Here is a 23919-nt window from a genome sequence, read left to right on the forward strand (position 1 = left end):
ATGTATGAAGTTATGGTTTATGGTCGACCTAATGGTCGAAGCGGTTTTGCATCATGTTTATGGTGATGAAATGATATCATATGATGTATGGAACCTTATGGATAGATGTGGATGCCTCATGTTCATGGGTATGATTGCTTTCCACCTTTCTACGTCAAAACGAGCTTTATGTGCTAGAGAGGTGAAGTGCAAATGTGATGCATCAACTTTGCTCAATTAGTATGTTGTCAAAATTGGATTTTTATATCATGTTTAGTTGCTAGTGGGACTTATTTTATGCATGAAAATATCATGTCCTAAGAGCCATATGTGTGGACTTCGATTGACTGCAGTGGATATGTCAAAATCCAAGTGTGGGAGTTGGTTAGTATGAATATGATTTGTGGATAAAGGTTGAGATCCCTCATGGATTATGGTTGCAATCTTCTGGTGGAATCCGGTGTGGCTCTTGGTTTTTTTTTTTGGATATCAATATGCTGCCGAAATTTTTGCAGCCATGTTTTGTTCTAAAGTTACTATGCAAGATTGGTTGTGCCTCACCTGAGTTGGGTGGAGTGCTCACTCGTGTGATGTGATTGGATTATCGTTTGGGATTGAGGATTAGATCATAAAGTGGTTTGGATGGTTTATGGTAGACGCATAAGGGTAGAGACCCTGTACAGTCTACCTGTTTGGAAAAGATTGTATGTGCATATGGAAGGTGCTATTGTGATTGGACTCGCGTGTTATGTTTCTCATGGAAGCGTCACTTCAAGACTAGGATCACCTACATCGCTTAGCCTTAGATAAAAGGGTCGTTGACTTGGGAATTTGCTGGATCAGGGGTGTTGCCTACGTCTTCTTCTTTTTGTTAGGCTCATCTACGTGGTTAGTGCATCGGGTGTTGAACGACCTACATGGATAACGCGTAGGGGATTTTTCCTTGGCTTTGCCTAAACACTCGATGCTAGGCATTGAAGAGACGTGGCACCTAAACTGGTATGGTTGGTGTTGATACTCAGCAGAGCCCGTATTCTCCTCGTGCAAGAGGCACATTGATCGATCAAGTGATCGAGTTGGGGAGATCTAGACGCACATGATTGCAAAGGACTATAGAGCATGGATGGAGGTTGCATCAGAGGATTTGTATCCCTTAGGCCCGACATACATGACGCTCGATCAGACTACTGACCACACACACACACACACACATGCTTCTCTCTTTGGTTTAGGAACTTGCAAGGATTTTGACATGGTATCAAAGATTTGGAGGAGTTACCAGCATCCTTGAGAAATTTTTCAAAGAAGGTGAATCTTAGTTCCTTGGAATTTCTCTCTCTCTTGCCCCCCCCCCCCCCCCCCCCCTTTTGCAGCTTAACTCCTTGGTGTTTTTCTTCTCTCCCTACCAACGTTTTAAAATGTAGGCCTTTTTTGGTATTGGAGAGAACTAGTAGGCATAGTGGATCTGGTGTCTATCATTGGTCCCTTTCCAATGTCATTTTAGAATACTCATCACTAGATTTTTTGCAAGTAGAGCTCAAGATCTCCCTTGCCCTTGCAATTGATATGCGTCAAGCACTAAATTCTAGGCACTGACTGCAAACTTACCAGTTTTTTGACATGCAAACCACCCTCCTTTCTTTTCCCCTTCCCCCCATGGAGAACCAACATTTTATAATACTATTCATCAAAGTGTATCCCCCTTGCTTACCCCCCCCCCCCCCGCATTTTGAAACGCCGGTTGTGGTGCTGCTAGCTTTGGGTGAGTGCAACCCAGCAATGATCAAGGCTTTGCAAACTACAAATCGGCGGCTCTAGCCTAGGGAAATTTGGATTCTGTTGACGAAGTGTTTGCAAATGTGCCTTGTTAAACCATTCTTGTGGTGTAGCTTGGGAAATTTATTGAGGATTTTTGGAGTATGAGAGGGAAGCATCTCAAGGTTCTAGATCTTGTACCTGCAACATGGGCCCCCTACTCAAGTGCCAACAACAAAACGATGATGATTACACCCATTTAAAATTGGTCTTGCGACTCTAATTTATGCAAAAAGGCTTATGGGATATAGTCAATGGCTTAGAGTCACATCCTATGAGAGATCCTAACAGTAGTTCACCCTCCTTTAGGATGAGGGGAATAAAAAAACATGATTGATTGGGATGCAAGAAATGTGAAGGCAATGTCAGTCATTGTAATATCTCTTACAAAGGAAATTTCTCCAACCATACAAGCTTTGAAGATTGCTGATAATATGTAGTTCAAGCTCACTAGAATGTTTGATTGACATTCTACAATGCAGGAGGCCATCCAAAGGTGTTGAAGCAGTTGGAGCTTCCAATTTTAGAAAGAATTCCAATAGCCGTTGTTACAATTGTTGGAATCTTGGTCATTTGTTTAAAAATTTTGGATCCAAAGGCAAAGGAAAGGCTCTACAAAGGAAAATACAAAGGCAAGCATGATGGGAAAAGAAATGATAATGACTTAATGAAGGACAATAAAGAGTTGATTGGTGTGGTGGTGACTACACCGGCAAGGAATCCCACATTCTAGTCAAATGGATGTCATTGCCCTCTAGCTTTAGCTAGACAGAGACTTGTGATTGAGAGAGAGGAACAATGCTCCCTATAAATAATTTGAGCCCATCTGCTGGATTTCAAGTTATTTGTGTTTGAACCCATGGGTCAAAGCTCAATGCACATGCATCTGGCAAGAAACCAATGCAAAGTATCTAAAACACTATGGATGAGTGCACCAGTCCATTTTTTTTGGCTAGATTATGGACATGATGTGTTTCAAAGTTCATTATCTAGAAAATTTTGGATGTGATATATTCAAAATTCATGAATGGGGATTCTTGGATGTAGTGTGGTCTACAATTCAATTTTCTATGCAGAAATTGGTGCTCAAGATGGAATTTTTCTTAGGTGACACATTGAGTATCTAGCATGACAACTATTGTTGGAGCGTCCATGGTAGCTTCTTTATTAACTTGGTTTCACCATTTATGTCCACTATAAGTTGCAAAAATGGTGTTAAAGTTTGTGGCATCTCAAGAGAATAGCCCAATATGATCCCACTATTTATTTTTGCTTTAGGTATTTATTTTACTTGTTTGTAAAATCTTGGGTAGGGAAATTTTCTAAGGTGAGTATATAAACACACCTAGACCCCATTGTAAAGATATCCTTATTTCATTGCCAAGGTTGGTTGATTCAAAAGTCTCTCTCTCTCTCTCTCTCTCTCTCTCTCTCTCTCTCTCTCTCTCTCTCTCTCTCTCTCTCTCTCTCGTGCTTCTCTCCTTGGTTCAAGCAATTCTGTATCATCAATTTTGGCATACACACCCTCTCTGTAGCTTGCCAAAACACTCTCTTGAGCTACCTTATAAATACTCTCTCTAGCTTATGAGACACCCTCTCTCTAGTGACACTCAAGTGATTAGTTATTTACTTAGCTATAATATTGTCAAAATATTTAAATATTCTTTTTGTGTACTTGTATGCCTATTTGATGGGATTTTTTGACGTGCCTACTCACATATGAGGTATGCCAAGAAGAGTAGATACTTGCAAATTTTATGATTCACCATTTGGTGTGTCCTATTAAAAGGTAGTTTAGGGGGTTGAAGTTTAGACATTACTATGGATTGTTCTAATTTGATATAGTATCTTAATCCCATAGTATTTTAGGAATTTGATATAGTATCTTAATCCATAGTAATTTAGGAAAAAATAGACAGCACACCTTCTATTTGACTTGTTGGTCCTACTTCAAGTGTTGTTGTAGGAGACCATAAACATCTACATTGTTTGACTAGTCTAGTGTGTTTCCTACTTTGTGTAGTGCTTTTTAGGGTTATTATAAGTCTAATGTAGTGTGAGCTATCAAATTACATGCTTCTTTATCTGCACTCTAATCCTTGGCATTTGCCTTGTCTTTACCAAAGAGAGAACCAATGTCATTACTCATAATGACTTACTTTCAATGTAATATTTCTCTGTGTTTAGATCCATGGTTACTCCCTTGCTCTTACAATGGGGCTAAAAAGTGTGACGTTTGATCCTAGGGTGGCCTAGATACATACAATGGGCAAGGTTGCAATTGTTTTACCATTGGTGTTTGCTTGGTTGGAATTGTGGTTGCTTGAGTGATTGATCATGTTAGAACTTTGCTTGATTACATTGTTGTATGGACACAATGAATTACATCATCTTATCAGTTGTCATCATATCAATGAAAAATAGTTTTTTGTCATCCACTGCTTACATTTTTTTGATGCTTGATTTTGTGGATGATGCATATTTGATGTAGGTGCTTTTCATATCATGGCATGGATGCTCACAAAACCATAGCACAATTTATAGAGGAGTTTTATGCATGCAGATTCATTCAACTCAAGATGACAATCTCTAGAGCTTGTTTGAAGCTTCAACATTCAAGCCCCTTGTTGACATTTTATGCTAGAATGTGTAAAATTCTTTGGTTTAGAGAGAGGCATCTAGCGGCATCAAGATTTTGATAGGAGGGTAGTTAGCAAATGAGACCTCATGAATTTTTGGCCAAGTCATGAGGGTTTTGATTCCATAAACCAAGAAGCAAAGACTCAATTAGGCTATCACATAAATCTAGTAGAGGCCTCTATGGTGTTTGTAAGAGAAAGGACAGGCATCCATGCACAAATGATGCACATTGTATCAATGGAGAGGTCCAAGAATAGGTGGTGGGGGTGAAGTTACCCTCATTACCACTAGATATAGGCGACATTGTCTCCTGTGTGCTCCACATCTTGAACCATGCATGCATTGAGTTCTTGCAGCAAGCAGCTATAAATGTTGGTGAGAGTAGATTTGGAATCCTTGTTAAGATCAAGGTGCTGAAGATGGATTTATAGATTATTCCTAGGTAACAAAGATAATAGAAGGGCACTTGAATGATGAAATTGAGCTTATGGTCTATCGTGAGGGAAATATTGTGCCTCACAAACTTACAAACATCATTTTGCTAGTCTGATTGTCCCCACCCCTCATGCACACCTCTTTTCGTATTTCTCTTTTGGAATGGAGGAAACATTGATGGCCGGCTAGAGAGATTGTAGAAGGAAGGAAAGAAACTCTAATATAGCAAGGCCTTGAAAGATGTTGAGGGCAATATTAAGCAAGTCAAAGCCAACATAGACTGGCTTGGCTAGAATGCCAAGCTTATTAGGGAGAGAAAATGGAGAGGAAAGGGATAACTACAAGGGGTTTGTCATAGGTGAGAAGTTGGTGGATAGGGTAAACCTCTATAAATGGTGGTTTCCTCCTCTAAACTAGTAAGGATTGCATTGAATGAGGTCTTGTCTCTTACAATCTTTGATTTTGAGACTTGTGTTCCATGTGCTAGTATAAAGAGAATGCTGGGAAATTTACCATATTAGCCTAATGGGTGTAATGGATGTCATCTTTTTATAGTGAAGTTATGTAGATTATTATGCATACAAGTTGTAGATAGATAGTAGTAATATGCACATATGTATATGAAAGTCAATAAGGCACCGATGGTAGAAACATTGAAGGATTAAGTGATTATGTACTCAAGTCGTTAGTGCCGAGGGAGCCCACAAATTCTATGCCAAGGCTCAAGAAAGTGAATAGATGGTACCATCACCATAATTATCGTCTTTGCCATTGCTAGTGTGAGATTAACAGTACCCCTCCATGCAAGGATTGTGGTCATCTTTGTAAAATTTAGATTTGATCTTGTTGTCTCCTTCTTGTGATGGACATGTTCCAATACGCATTGCCATCAAAGCTAATACATGACCACTTTTTTGTGATTTTAATGGTGATTGTGTGTTTTTCATAAGTGGAGCGTGTGTACATATGTGTGCATATTGTATGAAATTCGTGAATGCAAGAGAGAAAGTGTATATGTGTGTATGTATGCATACAAGTATGTGTGTATCTAGAGTGTGTGTGTGTGTGTGTGTGTGTGTGTGTGTGTGTGTGTGCACGTGCACAAATAAGCGAGAGTGACAAATTTGAATGTTTATGTTGCACTCTCTTAGACTGATCCAATAGAGCTTGAGAGAGTGAGAGGGAAATTGGGCTGATTTGAGGGTGAACAAGTATGTGCAAATATGTATGTAGGTATGGGATAGGGAGAGATGGAGTGTGTTTCCTTATTGACAGGGTCCGAGGCTAATCCGAGAGAGTGATTGTGAGAGGAAAAGAGGGTCGTGTGTGTGTGTGGGTATGTGTGTGTGTGTGTGTGCGTGCGTGCGTGCGTGTGTGTGTGTGTGTGTGTGTGTGTGTGTGAGAGAGAGAGAGAGAGAGAGAGAGAGAGAGAGAGTAAGAGAGTAGAGAGAGATGATATAAGGACTAAAATTGTGAGTGTGTGTCTGTGTGTGTGTGTGTGTGTGTGTGCAAATGAGAGAATGAGAGAGAGAGAGAGAGAGAGAGAGAGAGAGAGAGAGAGAGAGATTAATAATATACTTTGAGGTTTAAAAATTTCTCTTGAACTTTGAGTAGGTATACGGTATTTTTCACCTCCTAGCAAACATATGATTTGGTTTTGTTTCCTTTTTTTAAATGCTCTAATTGCACTCTCTAAGTGGGATTCATATGCCTGAATACTTTCATCCAGTTAGCTCCTTTAAAAAAATGACAAGGTCATGTCTAAGAAAAGGATTTTGGGAAAGTTGTGTACCAGGTACCATTTTTGCAACTTGTTGCTTTCTCTCTTCATTGTTCTTTATGATACAATCAAGGGTTCACTCCCTATTGAAATAATTATAGGCCTACATGGAAGGGTTTCATTTGGCACATGTTGTTAGTCACAAGAGGTGTAACATGCTCAAGGAACTCATGGAGTTTGGTTTAGCTACTGTGGAGCAAGGGTTAGGAGACCTCTCACTCATGTCGCTAAGTGTTTACAATTACCTCCACGGACAAGTATGTCTGATACTTGAAATATGTCATATTTCTTATCATTATATGATACATATTCCCCATTCCAAGAATATGAGTTTTTCGGACTAAAACTGGCGTCTTTTTCTTAATTATTTGTCAAGACAATGTCCTAGGTATCGATAAAATCCATTAATTAGACCATTTTGAGCACGTAGTATTGGAAACAATTTAGTGGCCAAAAATTACCAATTACCAAATAAGACTTGTTAAGGTCACTAGTACTGTTAAAAATTATTAATGAATGGATGTTTACACATATAGAAAGGCTATGTGCCTAGATGTGATTAATTTTCACATTCTATTATGGTTCATCTGTTTCAATAGGGCTTTCATGTTGTTGGGAAAACAAGCAAAGGGGCACCTCTATAGCAATATCTCCCAATAGTGCTCAAGACACCACATATGGCATCAAAATAACCCCAACAAAAACACAAATCAAAGACAAGTGATCCCTTGGGAATTTACAAGCACACCCCACCTAACAGACCACCATCGAACCTAGGAAGCACCTATCTTGGCATAGAATTATAGTAGATGCCGACCAATGCACTTGAGAAAAATATCTTCCACCTTTACCAAATGATTCTTCAAAACCACATTTTTTAATTTTATACACACCACAAGACAAGTGATTTTCCACAAGTTGCTCTACCCCAAACTGCCTGCTACGGGCTACCATATCCTATACCCTACGGGGAAAGAGACTATATCTCCCAAACTACAACTCCAAAAGGGATTCTTTCAAGCCTCAAAACTTCTCTGTATTTTTTTCAACAAAGGTTATAAAGATCATAAATTTCAAATCTATGCACCTCTATGTGAAAAATTGGCGCAAACAGCAAGTTGCCAAGGCCCAACTACACATAGGAAAGACTAGTCAAGGGCTAAAAACTGCATGAAAAATCATGAAGGAGGTACAAAAAATAAACTTCAAATTTATAAATTTGGTTGAACTTTTTTATTTTTTTACATGAGATTTAGTTTTATACAAGTGACACTTCACAAAACTCACTTAAGGACACCAAAGACCACCCAACATCTGGTGCTACACTAGCGACTTGCATTGCACGTACATGTGCTTGCTAAAGCAAGCAAAAAATCCCACAAAAATAAATCTCACAAACACCTTTAAAATCATGCATCATGTCTATATGTACAAGTTTACAAAAATGGGGTGTTCGAAATGCGCTCAACATAGTTTGCCACACCCCAACAACTGGCTAGATCAATCATGATCAACAATAGAAAAGAGAACCTGTAAATCAAGTGATGGAGCCTTCAATTCATCCAACATAATCATCCACAAGACTAGAAAATTCTTCAAATTAAGACTCATACTTACCCATAGTCATTAACCTTGTAACATACTTCTTCCACTTGTAGCTATTCACACGTGTTTTGTGCGGGGTACCATTCAAGTTAGCAAGCTGATATGTGCCATTTAGAAACCTATTTGAAATTGAGAAAGGACCTTGCCACTTGATTTGAAATTTATTTTGAAAAGTATATCAAGCTTGTTATTGTAACAAAGAATCACGTCACCCTTCTTGATGCCTTTTGCAAATACAAAAGCCTCTCTTTTAGTGCATCATGACGCTCATCTTCAAGCTTTAACATCAGCTTCAAAGATGGTATTTCCACTTCAATAGAAAGCAAATCCTCTTTCCCAAAAACTAGGTAGAAGGGAGAGAAACTAGTACCTAATTTGATGGCAGTCTTGTAAGACCATAGAGCACAAGGTAGCTCTAGATCCCAAGTCTTCACATTATTTTTTTCATATGTGTAAGCATCCTTATGAGCTATCCATTAAACCTTTCATTCATACCATTACATTGGGAATAATAGGGAGTAGTAGACTTGCAGCGCACATGAAGCTTCTCACATAGATAATCCACGAGCTCTCCCAATGGCATGCCAAATTTGCAATTGAGAAACATCTTTTCTTGTGATTTTCTTAACATCTTTGGCTTCGGCCCATCTGGATAACAAAATGACCCCAAGAAAACCACAACGCAAAGACAAGTGATCCCTTGGGAATTTACAAGCACATGCCCACCCCTTAACAGATCCCCATCAAAACTAGGAAGCACCTGCTCTAGCATGGAATTACAACACACGCCAACCAATGTAATTGAAAAAATATCTTCCCCCTTCACCAATGATTCCTCAAAACCACAATTTTAAGTGTATACACACCGTAAGACAAGTAACTTTCCATAACTTAGTCTACACCACACTGGCTGGGGGCTGCCATATTTTATACCCTGTGGGGAAGTAGACTATATCTTCTAAATTACAACTCCAAAAGGGATTATTTTAAGCCTCAAAAATTCTTTGAATTTTTTGTAAGAAAAGTTTTGAAGACCACAAATTTCAAATCTATGCACCTCTATGTGAAAAATTGGCGCAACTAGCAAGTTGCCATGGCCCAACTACACATAGGAAAGACTAGTTGAGGAAAAAAATTTGCATGAAGGAGGCACAATGAGAAAAAACCTAAAAATATCTGATATTTTGCGGATTTTGTTTATGTTTGTACATGATTTTTAGTTATATACAAGTGACACTTCAAAAAACTCACTTACGGGCACCCAAGGCAACCCAACAGCTGGCGCTACACTAGCGACTTGTATTGCATGTACATGTTTGTACTAAAGAAAGCTAAAAAACCCACAAGAAAAAATCCACACACCCTTTTGACATCGAGCATCATGTCTATATGCCCAAATTCACAAAAAATGGGATGTTCAAAATGCGCTTAACAACGTGATTGCAGTTGGACGTATTTAGTTAATTTTTGTAGAGCTACTTACACATGTTATTCCTTCCTTTTCCACGTATAATATAATCATAATATCCACCATAAGCATTGGAAACTATAGTCAGGCAAATGTAGGTTTGCATAAGTTTTTGTTAAATGCATACTCACTAGGTGTTATGCACCCTAGTATTTAGCAAAGGTAAATTTGGGATGACATGAAAATTCACGAATGTGATAGCTACTAAAGCTTTTAGCACCAGAAGTGTAGTGACTTTATGGAAAATATTGTAGGTCTACCAATCATAATATGAGGTCATGCCTCGGTATGGGTGTTTGTAGATAACTTGTCTAAACTTTATAATGTTTATTTCATTCACTATTTAATCTCTAAATTGTTAGGAAAAGTGTGTAGCTAAGTATATAATTGAATAGATTACTTAATGGAGAGAAATAATTTACAAACACAAGAGATTATAGAGTAGAAAGAGAGAGAGTACACACGATATACGTGGTTCACCCAATGTGGGCTACATCATGGGAAAGCAGCCACTTAATGGCTTTAGTACTTCAAACAAGAAGTAGGTTACAAAGGGATTATACCCTTAATAGAGCTCCTGCCTTGCTTCACTCTCACCACCTCACACCCACCTTGTTGCATCAACTTCACACTATGAAATGTGTGTAGAAATGGCCTCCTTTTATAGGCCAAAAGGGTTTCCCTCTCTCATGAGAGGCAGCCATGTGTAGCCGCCCTTGTTCAGATAAGTCCAAATCGGACCTTCCAATCCTCCCATGTGTGGCTTCTCTTGAGAAGACAAGTCCGCTTTCGAATTTGGCCACCGGCCATTGACTTTCGACCACCGACCACTGGCCAACCGTCCAACGGACCGGTCATTTTTGACCACTTTTCAGGCCATAATATTCCGACAAAAAGGAATTTTCTGGTGAATTTTTTATTTTTGGCGAGTGATTTTATTTTTCGACGAGTTATTTTTCTTCACGCATGATGGCTTCTCCTCATAATGGGGGCCTTATAAATGTGCGTCTTTTACACAAAAAATTACAAGGGGTAAATCGGGCTCCATACTTAACATAAAAGTCACCAAGCTAGTTGTTCATAACTTGTATTGATTATATAGATTACTCAACAATATTGGGAGTAATTGTGAGCCACGTTTACCAGTATTTGGATGTCGTTTGCAAATGGTTGGGGAACACAACTCAATATTAAACATGCCAATCATCCATAGATGTGTAGGTAATTTGCAAGTGTTAATCTTATGCTAGAGGATATGTTAAGAGCCTACATTAGTGAGAGTATACAATTGGAAAGGTTACCTCTCTAGTTTGGAGTTTACTTATCATTATGAAAATCATGTTGTGACTAGGTTTAGTCTCTTTGTGCTTATGTCGAGTTTTCAACCTCGATCATCAATTATGGTGGGGTTTCCTATTGATGAGAAATGGCAACAAATCAAGGACTTTGTGTCGATGAGATATGTTAGCATGTCACAAAACGTTGAGAAGAGGTATTCTTACATGATCTAGAACCTTCAAAAAGTTTGAAACATGGTCATGCATTTAGAAACTTCTTAGTTGTGGTAACTCATTTAAAGTACTCAAGTGATTTATAAATTGAATCTACACACTATCTTATTAATCTGGTTTTGGATATAGGTCATTTACAAAGGGACAACAATGTAGATGATCAATCTTGGTTTTGTTGAACCTCCCATTAAACCATGTATGGAAGTTGGACACAAGAGAGGTGCCACTATGAAAAATATTAGTATTATTGAGAATATATCACCACTTTTGTTTTTTAGGACAAAAATCCTTCTCCAAGGGGGAAGTAATGACATGCCTAAGATAGTACTGGCGGCCCATAGCCCTAGTCTATGCATACCTAGTCAAGGGGGCTCCTAGAATGGGTACCAAGGGTCTAATAGTGGCAAGGATGGGTGGAGATGAGCATGTAGTAGTCCTCTAATTCTTATAGAAACCTTCCCTAAACCTTCTCCCTATGAAGAGGTGGCCACAACCCAACCACAAATCAATCCTTCTTCATGAAACCTGGTTGTCCTTCTCCCTCTCTTAATGAGGCAACCCAATTGCCCCACATATCCTCAAACTTTGACTCATAGGAGGCATACTCCAACAAGCTCCCTTGCTTTAGCTCTGTCAACTACAAATCTTCTCTAATGTGGTGATTTTCCCAAAACATATTTCAAAGGCTAACCTCAAATTGTCCCACCCATTCTTCATGGCATACAGTAGTGCAATGTTCCATGACTTGGCTTCCAACTTCATGAGATATGAGAGAATGTGCATAGACAAGAAACATTATCATCTTGCCTAGAGACGGTGCATGCTATTTCTAGACTATCTAGAAAGTCAGCAACATCTTCACCATTTTTGCTTGAGAAGGTAGGGAATGTTGTATTAGCCATGGTCACTACACAAATCCACACTTTTTTTTAAAAGAGTTTTTAAATTTCCTTTCAAAACCTCTTCTAGTACATGGATAGATAATTTGAAAAAAAAACTGATAATCGAATGAGGATGTAGATGAATACATCAAATGAAATACATGATGGACTATGGAAAAGATAAAGGGCTCTAGTGAATTTGTTGATCTCCTATAGCATTTCCCTTCCAAGCACTGTAGTGATGATCTACTGCAAAAATAGTTTCCTATCCAAAATCACCTTTATGGACTAGATATGTTGTGGGGCAAAGGGTTGCCCTTGGAAAAAAGGTTGGTTATTTTGATTTATTCCCTCACTTAGCTTCTACCTCCAATGCTCCACACATTGCTTGACATAGTGCCCATACTATTGATGTTGGAATTAGGGTTGCAGAGAAATGCACACAGCTTGGAGAAGACAAAGGAATCTCAAGGCACACAATAGAGAGTGTGTTACTTAGTGTGCAATGGAAAGATAGATAGCCCTAGAGTGATGGGCATATATACAATGCACGGGGGGAAAAACCTCCTAAAGAGGGAAAAAATTCCCCAGCGGTCCTATTCTGTTCACACACATCACTACCACATGTATATGGTAACAAATCCCCCCTGGAGTGATGGGGTGAACGAGAGCTGGCACATGAGTAAAGGGAAGTGCCATGCCCTGAGGACACGATCAGTCCACAAAGGGGAGTAAGCCCAAAGCTTTGCGGAAAGCTTCGAACTTCTCATGAGACAATGCCTTTGTGAAAAGATATGCAAGGTTGTCCTACGTTGGCACATAAGCCAAGCTGATCTCTCCTGCTAAGAGCCTCTCAATGTGCTTTGTGCAAGAATGAAAAACTAGGTTCCTTGCAACTGCCAATGTGCTTAGACTGTCAGTGTAGATAGTGTTGGCAGTGTCCTGTCCAACACCCAAATCAGCCATAAGGTGTCTGAGCCATACACACTCAACCGTATCTGTGAAGATTGCCCTGTACTCAGCCTCAACTCGAAGTGGCCGCAGTAGGTTGCTTCTTGATCAACCATGATATACATGACCTGCCAAGCATGAAACAAAAACCACTTGTGGACACTCGTGTGCCAAAACAACCAGCCCAATTTGAGTCCAAAAAAGCATGTAAATCTAGCGGCAATGATCCCCCCTTGGGATAAAACATGCGATGTAAAGTGCCACTAAGGTAGCAAAAAATCCTCTTGACAGCCTACCAATGCTTAGACCCTGGGCTATGCTTAAATTTGCTAACTTGTGAGACTGCAAACTGAATATATGGCCTTGTGTTGCATACATAAATGAGGCAGCCAACAGTAATTTGGTAAAGAGTGACATCAGCAAGATTTCCAGCATCATGTAGACTCAACTTCAAACCTGTTTCCATGGGAGTGGCAATAGGTTTGCAATCCTCAAGTCCAAACTTACATAGCAATGTCTCTATGTAACTTTTCTGACACAAGGCAATACCACCATCACACTGGTTAAACTCTATGCCCAAATAATGATGCAACAACCCCAAATCTTTCATATTGAAAGTAGCATTCAAATCAGCCTTAAATTCAGCAATATGTCTCTCATGTGGTCCAGTGATCAACAAATCATCTACATAAAGCACCACAATGAGAAGTGCATCACCCTCATGCTTTACATAGAATGTGCTTTCTGTTAGACTGTTACAAAATCCTTGTTTGACCAAATGAGTTTCAGCTTTCTCGTACCAAGCACAAGAAGATTGATTCAACCCATACAAATCCTTGTTACATTTGCACACTTTGTTTTCTTGTTGTTAACCCTCACGGCACACGGACACCCCATCACCTACGACGGACGTGTATTATGTATTTGGTAGAGTCAGGTACCGGGCTTGTCGGACCAATAGGGAAAGGTAGAGTGATCGCCGATGAGAGGCGCACTTTAACTTGGACATTCAAGGGGTTAGTTGGCTAAGCATGGGCGCCCAAGTGTGAATGGGGTGAGCTCCTATAAAAGCCAACTAAACCTAATTTTTACTCATTCTCTCATTTGTGCAATTGAAGAGTGCTCCTGCTCCATCTCCATCTCCATCTTCTTCTTCTTCTTCACCTCCTTGTGTGTGTGTGTGTGTGTGTGAGAGAGAGAGAGAGAGAGGGAGAGTGTGTGTGCGATCGAGCATTACGAAGGCACGACGGCAGCGAAGCGGTTGAGCGCGGCACGACTGCAGCTTCTTCTTCATCGCGGCGAGGAATCCACCACGAAGGCGAGCGTAGAGCGGTGAGTGACACACCCTTTGTTCTCTTGAGCTTGCTAGTTTAGGCTTGTTGTGTGCTTGGAGCCGTTTGTGGCTCGCATACGGTGTATTGGCAAGTCCCTTGCTTCGATAGTGCGGCAAGGAGCGCACATTTTTGGCGCCGCTGCCGGGGATATGCCCTACACTAAGCTCGGTTAGCACTTTACGCTTCCTTGTGGTGCAATTTCTATCATAGGAAAGGCAGGGAAGGAGTGTGTGGAGAATTCTGTTTTTTGCGTTTTCTGCATTTGCTGTCAAGTTTCAATTTCTGCTATTGTCTGCGTTTTTTCAATTTCTGCATTTTCAAGTTCGGCGTTTTCAATTTCTGCGATTTTCTGCATTTCTGCGTTTTTTCAATTTTCTGCATTTTCAAGTTCGGCGTTTTCAATTTCCGCAATTTTCTGCATTTCTGTATTTTTTCAATTTTCTGCATTTCTGCATTTTTAATTTCTGCGTTTTCAATTTCTGTATTTTCTGCATCAAAAAAAAAAAAGTTTTTTTTTGAAAAAAAAAAGGAAAAAAAATTTCTGGAAAAAAATATTTTATTAAAAAATAAATAAAATTCGAAAAATAGAAACGCGAGCGAGCGGGCGGCTAAATTTTTCGAAAATAAAAAACGTGACTCTTAAAACGGACGGGCTGGTTTGTATAAAAGGTAGATCGGGATCGGGATCATTTTCCCAAGCCCAAGCCCAAGCCCAAGCCCAGGCCCAGGCCCAGGCCTCAGGCCTCAGTCCTCTGATATATACTAGACTCACTCTTATATATATACCCTACTCCCTCAAGAGAGAATGAGAGCATGTGGGACAAGTCCTCCACTCTCCTCCTTTCTCTTCCCACTTGCACCCTTAGACTTTTTAGTTTGGGCCTAGTTCCCTACTGGAAATTGACAGTTTTAGGGATTCCGAGGGCATAGAGTGACCAAACGGAGGGCTGTAAAGCACGGCACGACCCTCTGACCGATACGCTCGTTTCGAGCTATCACACGGCCCATTCCACGACACGCTCTAAAAAATCTAGCAAAAAAACAAACAAAAAACACGCTAAAAACTAGTCACAAGGCCTCCTAGAGCAGCTTTTTGACACCTTAGGGTATCAGAAGCACATGCACTTACGCTCTGGGCGGGTGCTAGAACACGAGCATATTGAGGGTGCCTCTGTTCATACGGACACCCATTACCCATCCACGATAAGCTCTAGACCCTCAGCGGGGACACAAGGTAGCACCACCCAAGACCCTAAAATAGCCGCTAGTGATTCCTTCTCCGACTCAGAAATCATGGAAGCATACCCTACCCAAAACACTGAGAGAGAAGGCCATGCACCTCCCGAAGCTCCACAGCCTAGTACTAGTATGTTTAGCCGTTTCATGGAAACATTAGGTAGAGCTACTCGCTCGGAACCTGATGCAAATGAAGCACACGAAGGGGGTGGGGAAGTGGAATCTCCTTTCACATCGCACGTGGACCCCACACCCCCAAAGAGTGTCCATGTGGATATCCTACCAACTTCTTACCAAGAAGGCCCTGTTGAGCTGCCTCCTTCAGAAGTTCCCTCTAGAGTACCGTTGGTGACAAGTAAAACCACGGGGAGCAACATTGCTTCTACCTCACAAGAAACCATTAACACGTCGACTCTAGAAGGATTGTTCATTAATGATCATTGGACATACGACCTCCACACTGAGGTGTTGACGGATCTACACTCTGGCCACGCCTACCATGTAGGATGGATAGAGATTGTACAATCCACCTCTAGTGCCACGAGCATCGAAGATCAACAGAAAATGATCTGTAATGTTATCCATGGCATTATTCAATCAGAAAGGCAAAACCGAGGGATAAATATACTCTCAACTGGCCCCATGAGATTTCTGGATACGAGTAAGGCTCAACAACCTACTCTATCACAAATGGAGAGTCCTCTAATGAGCCCCATGGACCCATCTTACGTCATTTCACCTGGGGTCTCTATGCAATCTGAGCCTCCGAGCGAAAACTTTAGCTTCCCTAACTTGGCTCAACCCTCTATCAAGGAAAACACAGTGCTCACTCCAGGGATAAGCCTCACAGAGAATGTACCGATGACATCTACGGTTAGCGCAGTGCCACTACCTAGTGTTGTAGTACCTAATATGGGGCCTCGACCGTATGTGCCTCTATCCCCTTATGCACACATGGCCCCCACACCTCCAATTGTACCACTTGCTTATGCTCCTCGAGTGCCGCTCCCTAGCTCTTATCCGAGTGGACCTATGCCCGGTTATGTTCCATATCCTGCATCATCTACACATATGCCAAGACCGGTACCCGTTCCTCTCCCACATATGATTCCAAGAGTACCTCCACTGGCCCTACCTCCTCACATAGGTGACTTGGCAGCGTTTGCTCAAACCATAGGTCGGTCTATCGCGGAAAATATGCGTCATGCATCTGATAGAGAGCCTAGAAGTAAGGCAGTACAAATTGCCAAACTCACGCAAAAATTCAATGGGGACGAAGATGCTAGGAAACACATTGAAGTGTTTGAAGAAGTATGTGATTCCTTAGAGGAACGCAACGAACTACATAAGTGCAATGCCTTAAGCTTGACATTAAGTGGGAAGGCTGGAGATTGGTATAGGACCCTAAGGGTGGACGAGAAAACAATCTACCCTACCCTTCGAAGGTTGTTTCTAAAGGAGTACATACGAGAAGGTGTGCTTTGGGGTGTAGCATCTCAGCTACAGAAGGCCGAACGTAAGGAAGGAGAGTCAGTAAGGGACTTCATTAGTCGTCTAAAGCACTTAAACTCTCGTTGCCCTGTAAATGAGCGCTTCAACAATAATCAACTGCTTGATCGATTCATCCGAGGGTTGAGGAATGAAGGAATCTATAATGGACTAGTGATTAGAGGTATCACAACCTGGGAAGATGTCACTGCCAATGCAATCCAATTGGAAGACAACTTGATGATAGCAGGCATGAGGGTGTCTACTGACACGAGATCCACTAGCTCACAAGCCATTGAGTATGAACCCATGACTGCAAAGCCCATTGCCAATGAGCCAAAGGTATTTGAGACATTCTTGACAGACCTCACCAAGGCAATCCAAGAGTCTCTTAAGCATAATCGACCCCCTCAAAATAGTCACATGTATCCAAGAAGGGAGCAACAATGGTGTTCCATTTGCTTAGGTCCACATAGCACTAGTGAGTGCCCTACGTTTAGAGTAAAATTTAATGGAACTTGCAACGCATGTGGTAGGTATGGTCACCAAGCTAAGGATTGTTTAATGATCAAACGTATGATGGCAAATAGACCACCTGTAGCCTGGACGGATGCGCCTCGAGCTCCTGTATTGATGCCTACTCCACCTGTTGAGCAACTACCGCAACACATGGTCCCTAGATCTCAAAATGTTGTACAAGCTACACCGTTACCACCTCCTGTGCTAGGACCACAGCCCCCGCATCCAAGAGTCGCCCCTATGAACCAAGTAGGTTGCGAGCCATCAAATGCTTATGCAGATGGCTGTGAGGAGGAAATAGACACTAGTATTGCATACGGACTTGATACATTGGAAGAGTGTCCTATATCCTACATGGAAGATTGTTGGGGGCAAGTCAAGCCGGTTTATCAAGCTGCTGCTGTCGCATCCAGAGGTCAAAATATCAACACCCAGGCTAGGAGGCCACCTCTTCAATGCTACGAGTGTGGTGGACCACATTGAGTAGCGGAGTGCCCTATTAGGCTGCAAAAGAATGTTGCACAGATGCAAGTGAATCAAGGGAGCACGTCTGCAATGCCAATACTCACATGTAATCGTTGTGGCATAGATCACTTGATTGCCCAATGCCCCTATAACCCAAATGCGCCTAAAATCACACCCCTGAATTTGGTCGAAATTTCTAGTGTGACGTCGCCAATACCACACGTCGCACCCGCTTATGCGATTACACGGTCCATGCTTCAAGGGCCAGGCCATATCCTCGAAGAGAGAGATACCGCGTCAGTTATCCAAGCAAAGAAAAAGAAGACACGAAGGAAGAAGTCGTAGAATACGGAAAATTCAAAGCCAAGTTCCAAAACAAACATAGGAACAGGAGATGACCCCATGTATATGAATGACCTCGAGGATGATTCAGATTCAATCGAGACAATGGAGACTAGAACCAATACCACAAAGAGAAAGACCGACAAAGAAAACCGTAACAACCTCAAGATTTTGGAAACATTGTGGATGTAGCAATGAGAGCTGAAAGAAGATATGGCACCAGTGAACAAAAGAAGAGTAAGAAGAAGAAGTCCCAACAGAACTCTGATTAAGAAAATGAGGATTCAAAGTCAGATTCAGATGGTGATGAAGAAATAGATTCAGATTTTGATCAGGACACAGATTCTGAGGATGAGGAAAAAGACACATGGAGTGCCAAGAAGAAGAAGAAGAAGAAGTCCAAGAAGAAAGGATCAAAGTCCAAGAAACACAAAAGAAAAGGCAAAGCCAAGCATGGTAAGTCTGAATCTAAGGAACCCAATGATATCAGTAAACAGATTTTGGATAAATTTAAGGAGATGCAGCCACAATCATTTTCTAGCCCTGCCAGATCACCATTTTGTCAGGTATGCCAAAGACCGAGACATGAGTATGATAATTGCTATTATAATCCCAATTTTAGAGGCAGAAGGCCAGCACACATTTTAGCAAAGATGGAATCAGGTTCTAATGTGGTTGCACCACAACCCTTCAGAGGTAGATTTCAGACTTCAAATCAACAAAGGCAATCCCAGTAAGGGAGTTGGCAAAATGGGCCAAGGTTTTAGCAAACTACCAATCCAATGTAACCATGTACCTATTGTGGTACAATGGGACACAAGCAAGGACCTCCATGTGAGCTGTGGTGTAAGCATAGGAATGAGAGAGGTATTCCAATTGTGAATTTTAATTCCCCAAATGTGGCGCTAGTTCTTCCAATGATGCTAGAATGAAGTCACCAGCTCAGTAAATGCAGTGTTTTTGGAAGAGATTGACACTTCAGATGAAAAACAGGGCAGTCAATTATTAGAAGCTGACAACAGACTGTCTACTGAGGAAAAGAAGGAAAGTTACCCAAACCATATACTGATTCTATACACACTTCTCAGTGTGATTGCTCTCATTGTATTCAAATTGAGGAAGTGTTTGACAAACCACAGGAAGTACAAACTTTAGCCATCACATGATCCAAGGGAAAGTTACCACTGCAAAAAAAGGAGCAAGGAAAAGATGTTGAGGACCCTAATGATTGAAGAGCCCAGGAAAAGATCAGGAGAGGAGTCTTACAAAAGATCCAATATAATCAAAAACCTAATAAAGAGGCAAATTTTTTGCCCAAAGATTCAGTTCAAAAAATTTGGGAGAAGATGGGCAGTAATCAGTCAGATTCTGCATCACTGCCAAATTCCTTGATGCCATATAATTTAGTACAAACTTCTACTAAAGGATTATCTGATGACCTTTTTGAAGCTCTTATGGATGCCCCAATTTCAGTCAAAGTGGGACAACTCCTGAAGGTGGTCCCTAACTTCAGTCAGGTGTTCCTCAGGAAACTGACAGATGAAACTAAAGGAAAGACATTATCACAGCAAGAAATGGGACATATCCATCTAGCACATATTAATTTTGGAGATGTAGCACTAGTAGATGTAGACTGCAAAGTTCCAGTGATCAACATTTCCATTGGGAAGGTGTACTTGTCAGATGTGTTAGTGGATGGAGGTTCAAGAGTTAAAATTCTTCCTAAATCAGAAACTAAAATTAACCAATTGGGCACCTACACCATTTCAAGTGATAATGGCAGATCAGATGAGAGTACAACCTTTGCGGATTCTTAGGAATCAAACCATCAGTGTTGCAAGATTAATTTTCATGGTGAACTTTGTGATTCTCAGACTTGAAGAAACAACCTGCTCCTACCCAATGATCCTAGGAAGACCATGGTTAAGAGCAGTTAAATTCAAGCAACTTTGGGGTGCAGACACCATTGTGATCAAACAGGGTAAGAAAAACGTTAGGATGCAGATGATACCCAGGAAAACAATCCCACTAGGTTTTAGACCTTTGTATGCAGAGGGTATTAATATGGGGGAGGCAGTTGAAGAAGTTGAGGAAGAAGAGTTTCTTCAAAGTAATTAGACAGTTATTCCTATTTTTGAGGTTGATGTTCATAAAATTGCAGACACAGTTCAAAATCAGGACTAGTCACCAGATCCAAAATTGATAAACATGAGAAATGTTTCAAGGATTTCAACTTTCAACAAAAAGTCACAAGAGGAGCAGGAAGCATTAGAAGCGAATTAACATGCAGAAAAGATCTTTCATGAGCAAATGGTAAAGAGCTCAAGAGTTAGGGAAGATGATTTGGAAGACATGAACCTGGGAGAGGACAGAGATCACAGAATAGTTAAAGTATCCACTGAGTTGGATCTGAGCTTCAAAGAATCATTAAAAGCCTTGTTAAAGGAGTTTAAAGATGTTTTTTCTTGGTCTTACACTGATATGAAGGGAGCAGACCCAGCAGTGTGCCAGCATAGAATCAATTTGAAAACTCATGCAGTTCCAACTAAGCAACAGAGGTATAGAATGAACCCCAATCATGCAAAATAGGTGAAGGAGGAGATTGATAAACTTCTAGAAGTAGGTTTCAGTTATCCAGTGGATAAAGTAACCTGGTTGTCACCCATTGTGGTGGTACCAAAAAAGAATGGCAAGATCAGAATTTATGTGAATTACAGGAACTTGAATGCTGCCACCATTACTGATCCATTCCCATTACCTTACTGTGACACAATGTTGGATGCAGCTGCAGGGAAGGAGATTTACAACTTTTTCAATGGATTTAGTGGATACAATCAGATTGGTATGGCTTTGGAAGATAGGGATAAAACAACATTCATAACAGAATGGGGAGTCTATGCTTCCACAGTTATGAACTTTGGCCTTAAAATTGTGTTGGTGGATACGCCGCGACGGACGTCAGCACTATGAGAACTCACCTAACAAGAATTGTCAGCTAAGGATGAAGCTCGACCCGCAGGCATGTGGAAGCAAGCATAGGGTGTCAACCTACACTAGATCGACTATTGACTACTTCCTACATAGGTCTCTACCCAAGGTCTAAGTTACAGCCTACTATTGTGCACAAGAGGAGATTTCCTACAACGCTTTTATGAGCCAAATACCGATTAGACGTTCTCGAAATGCTACAAAACTTGAGGGATATCCTATTAAAACCAATAGGCCACTCTCCCTAAGGTCCGTGACCCAAAACCCTACCCATAAACATCCAGTGCAGAATCACGTACGATGTCTGACAGGTTTTTGCAGATCGACGTTTCTGAAAACTAAGGTGCCTAACGTGTATCTCTACTCAATACAAACACGTGGATATGCTGAAATGCAAAAACAGACACCGTTTGCTTACCGAATCCCTAGAAATAGCTCGTGGGTCAATCTTGCGATGTTGGGCCGTACACGCACAGTGTGGGTATTGGCACGTAGCTCTCTTCGGGGGCAACACGCTGCACTTCTCCGTACTCGACTCCAACCACCAGTGTGCGCGTAGCGTCAAGATAAGCTTTCACTCTCTCTCGTACATAGAATACGCTTCTCATAGACACTTTATAGAATGAACAAAGGGGTTTTTCATTAAGGTTAGAATTTGGTGTATATACCTTTCAAATACAAAACCTCATGTTCTAAACTGAAATCCTACTTATTTTAATGGCAAAAATTAATATACAAAATTGGAAACTTCCTCAAGCCCCAAGTATTTACAAGTGAAATTACGGGTTTTCTTAATCAGGGAATGACTACTCAGTCTTCAGTTGAGTGTGGCTGCTCGTCTTCAGCTAACACTCCTTCCCTCCTAGCTCATGTCATCCCGGACATGACAGTAGAGCCTTTGCTTCAGTGGAGGATGTCGTGCATCTTCAAAACGGACTCATACTGTGCATGTTGGGCCACTAATGTTGGGCCAAATATATATGTGTCGATGGTGTAGAAGGGTTCTTCAAAGGCTTGGAGATGGTATGAGGGTAGAAACATTATTCCTTGGTAGAGGGCATGCATCACCTCATGTGAAGGTTGAGCAGACAGGTCATAAGTACATCTATAAGTGTCCTGGAAGAAGAATATGATGTATGTTGCTTGTCCAGGTTTGAAGACCTCAAAGACTGCCATAAGTTTTTTACATATCTTTCTAAGCATAATGCAAGAGAGGTCAGGCGAGCCAGTGAACAATTTAATGGCGCCCTTTAGGGTTTTCACCATGTATTGCTCACTCATTCTCTCGCCTACCTTCAAGCTTGGCGGCTTTGGGTAGTTGAGCCACGTGGGGTGGCTTCTCTTCAACAGTTCATGTTCCTTCCATGTCCGCATCCTTGGTAGAGGGAAAAAGCTAAGGTCATCTTTGATCATTTTAGGCACCTCTACCAAATGTACTAAATATTGTGGGTATTTAGTGAGCCATGCCTTCCTCCATCTTGGTTGAGAGTCCACAATGAGCTTAAGACCTTCTGGTTTGGTGATGTCTTCATGGTACAACGGCACTATAGGCTCCTCTTTAATCCTCTTGTTGAGTGTAGCAGCCTCGTATTTTAGAAGAGGATAGGGGAGAGAGGGTTGTATCCATTCATGTCGAACGACATTTGTATCTAATCTCTGAATGGTCATTGACTTCAACACCCTTTGCTCCCACAGCATTGCTTCTTTGGCGGTGTCTTTTATGGCTGCTTCTATTGCTTTCTGTAGATTGTCTTCTTCTTCTTGTGTCAAATCCCGGGGCTCTTGTAAGGATCCCACAGGAATTTCCTCTTGTATTGTTCTATCCACCGGATCTGACACATTCTCTATATCAATTCCTTCCATAGCAGCCGGCCCATGACTTTGTTGAGGTTCTTTCACTTGGTTGTCTCTTAAGTTCGTCCAGCTGCTTCTATAAATTGTCTTTTGCTAACTGAGCTTGTTCTGTCACAGCTACTAATAGGTCATTAAGTTCTGCATTGACACTATCAGCTTTCTCTAGCTTTTGCCTTACCTTCATCATTCTCTGTCTGCAGCGTCTTTGTGCCATCTTCTATTCTTTTCAGAAGCCTATCCAATTCCGCTTTCAATGATTTGCTATCATGTTCTAACCTGCCTTGTACCACCATTGATCCCTCTGCTAGCATTACTCTTTGCCTCTTTTCAAGCGTCAGCTCTTTTTCAAGTTCTATCATTTGTTCTTCAAACACGTCTTCATCTTGGCTAGTACTAGTTGTAGCTGCAGCTCTTGCTCTACCCGGAGACGCTCTCAACCTGTGAATCATTTGATCTTTCACTTTGATTTGATCCTTTAGTTCGATCACCTCATCTTGGCTAGCCTCATGTGATATTTCAGCTTTGTCTTTGGCCTCCTTCAAGCTCTCAATCTCTTTTGACTCTTTCGCCAGCTGTAGGGTGAGCCCATCCCTTTCCTTTTTGGCTTCAGTCAGAGCATTGCTGATTT

The sequence above is a fragment of the Adiantum capillus-veneris genome, chromosome 7, assembly GCF_014529385.1.
Source record: "Adiantum capillus-veneris isolate H3 chromosome 7, ASM1452938v2, whole genome shotgun sequence".
Classification (NCBI taxonomy): Eukaryota; Viridiplantae; Streptophyta; class Polypodiopsida; order Polypodiales; family Pteridaceae; genus Adiantum; species Adiantum capillus-veneris.